Here is a 3,292-nt window from a genome sequence, read left to right as displayed (position 1 = left end):
CTGGAGCAACAACACAGCATCACTGGCCAAGAAAGCCCCCCAGCGCCTGTACTGGAGAGCAAGAGCCCCTCCCCATCATGCACACCTTCTACAGAGGCACCATGGAGAGCAAGAGCCCTCCCCCATCATGCACACCTTCTACAGAGGCACCATGGAGAGCCAGAGCCCCTCCCCCATCATGCACACCTTCTACAGAGGCACCATGGAGAGCCAGAGCCCTCCCCCATCATGCACACCTTCTACAGAGGCACCATGGAGAGCAGAGCCCCTCCCCATCATGCACACCTTCTACAGAGGCACCATGGAGAGCAAGAGCCCCTCCCCCATCATGCACACCTTCTACAGAGGCACCATGGAGAGCAAGAGCCCCTCCCCCATCATGCACACCTTCTACAGAGGCACCATGGAGAGCCAGAGCCCCTCCCCCATCATGCTCACCTTCTACAGAGGCACCATGGAGAGCAAGAGCCCCTCCCCCTCATCATGCTCTTCCTCCAGAGGCACCATGGAGAGCCTCCTCTCCAGCTGCATCACCGTGTGGTACGGCGCCTGCACCGTATCCTGCCGCAAGACTCTGCAGCGCATCGTGAGAGCAGCCGGGAGGATCATTGGTGTCTCTCTACCCCCCCCTGCAGGACATATACAACACCCGCCTCACCCGCAGAGCCATCAGGATGGCAGGTGACCCCCCCCCCACCCCTCCCACAGCCTCTTCAGCCTGCTGCCGTCGGGAGGAGACTTCAGAGTCTCCGAGCCAAAACCAGCAGCTCAAAGACAGTTTCTGCCACCAGGCAGTCAGGAGACTCACCTCCCTCCCTGCTCTGCCCCCCCTCCCCCCTCTGCCTCTGCCCCCTGCCACAGCCACCCTTACACCCCCCCTCCCCTCCGGCACCTGACATTATGCCCCCCCCCCACTGAACGAACATTCTACCTCAAAAGAGACATTGTACATGCCACTTTACTGTTTATATGTTTAGAAGGTGTATAGATTTTAGATGTCTAGATTTTTAAATCTTTATATTGTTTCTCTTAATATATTATAAAGCCTTTGCACTGTGGGTCTGAGAGGACCGGAATTTCATCTGGGCTGTATGTCATGCATATCAGCACATTTGACAAATAAAGCTGACTTTGACTTTGACTTTGACTTTAATTGTAATTTATTATTATTATTATTATTATTATTAATTGTGCCTGCCTCTGTAGAGGCTCGGCACAATTATTACTAATCCTGGGAAAGCGCCGTTTTTAAAAAATATTAATATTCTTATTCTTCTTCTTCTGCCGCAATTTACGGAACCTACTAGTCCCACACCGTTTGGCGGACATAGACAATGATGTATCGAAACGTGCGCAATTATCGGCTGGAAAGTAGCATTTATACAAAGTAACTGTACTGAGTATCTATTAATGTCCTCCAAATAAACTCACAAGGAAAGAACACACTCCTGGTCAATACATGAACACACTGCTGGTGAACACATGAACACACTGCTGGTGAACACATGAACACACTGCTGGTGAACACATGAACACACTGCTGGTGAACACAGGAACACACTGCTGGTGAATACATGAACACACTGCTGGTGAACACAGGAACACACTGCTGGTGAACACAGGAACACACTGCTGGTGAATACATGAACACACTGCTGGTGAACACATGAACACACTGCTGGTGAACACAGGAACACACTGCTGGTGAGCACATGAACACACTGCTGGTGAACACAGGAACACACTGCTGGTGAACACATGAACACACTGCTGGTGAACACAGGAACACACTGCTGGTGAATACATGAACACACTGCTGGTGAACACATGAACACACTGCTGGTGAACACAGGAACACACTGCTGGTGAACACACTCCTGGTGAACACAAACACTCTGCTGGTGAATACATGAACACACTGCTGGTGAACACATGAACACACTCCTGGTGAACACATAAACACACTGCTGGTGAACACATGAACACACTCCTGGTCAATACATGAACACACTCCTGGTCAATACATGAACACACTCCTGGTGAACACATGAACACACTCCTGGTCAATACATGAACACACTGCTGGTGAACACACTCCTGGTGAACACAAACACACTGCTGGTGAACACATGAACACACTCCTGGTGAACACAAACACACTCCTGGTGAACACATGAACACACTCCTGGTCAATACATGAACACACTCCTGGTCAATACATGAACACACTCCTGGTGAACACATGAACACACTCCTGGTCAATACATGAACACACTGCTGGTGAACACACTCCTGGTGAACACAAACACACTGCTGGTGAACACATGAACACACTCCTGGTGAACACAAACACACTGCTGGTGAACACATAAACACACTCCTGGTAAATACATGAACACACTGCTGGTAAACACACTCCTGGTGAACACAAACACTCTGCTGGTGAACACATGAACACACTGCTGGTGAACACACTCCTGGTGAACACAAACACACTGCTGGTGAACACATGAACACACTCCTGGTGAACACAAACACACTGCTGGTGAACACATAAACACACTCCTGGTAAATACATGAACACACTGCTGGTAAACACACTCCTGGTGAACACAAACACTCTGCTGGTGAACACATGAACACACTGCTGGTGAACACATAAACACACTCCTGGTGAACACATAAACACACTCCTGGTAAATACATGAACACACTGCTGGTAAACACACTCCTGGTGAACACAAACACTCTGCTGGTGAACACATGAACACACTGCTGGTGAACACATAAACACACTCCTGGTGAACACATAAACACACTCCTGGTAAATACATGAACACACTGCTGGTAAACACACTCCTGGTGAACACAAACACACTCCTGGTGAACACAAACACTCTGCTGGTGAACACATGAACACACTGCTGGTGAACACATGAACACACTGCTGGTGAACACAGGAACACACTGCTGGTGAACACACTCCTGGTGAACACAAACACTCTGCTGGTGAATACATGAACACACTGCTGGTGAACACATGAACACACTGCTGGTGAACACAGGAACACACTGCTGGTGAACACACTCCTGGTGAACACAAACACTCTGCTGGTGAATACATGAACACACTGCTGGTGAACACATGAACACACTCCTGGTGAACACATAAACACACTGCTGGTGAACACATGAACACACTCCTGGTCAATACATGAACACACTCCTGGTCAATACATGAACACACTCCTGGTGAACACATGAACACACTCCTGGTCAATACATGAACACA

Source organism: Blennius ocellaris (genome assembly GCF_963422515.1).
Source record: "Blennius ocellaris genome assembly, chromosome: 19".
Classification (NCBI taxonomy): Eukaryota; Metazoa; Chordata; class Actinopteri; order Blenniiformes; family Blenniidae; genus Blennius; species Blennius ocellaris.
The sequence above is the reverse complement of the archived record's forward strand: the minus strand, read 5'-3'. Positions refer to the sequence as shown.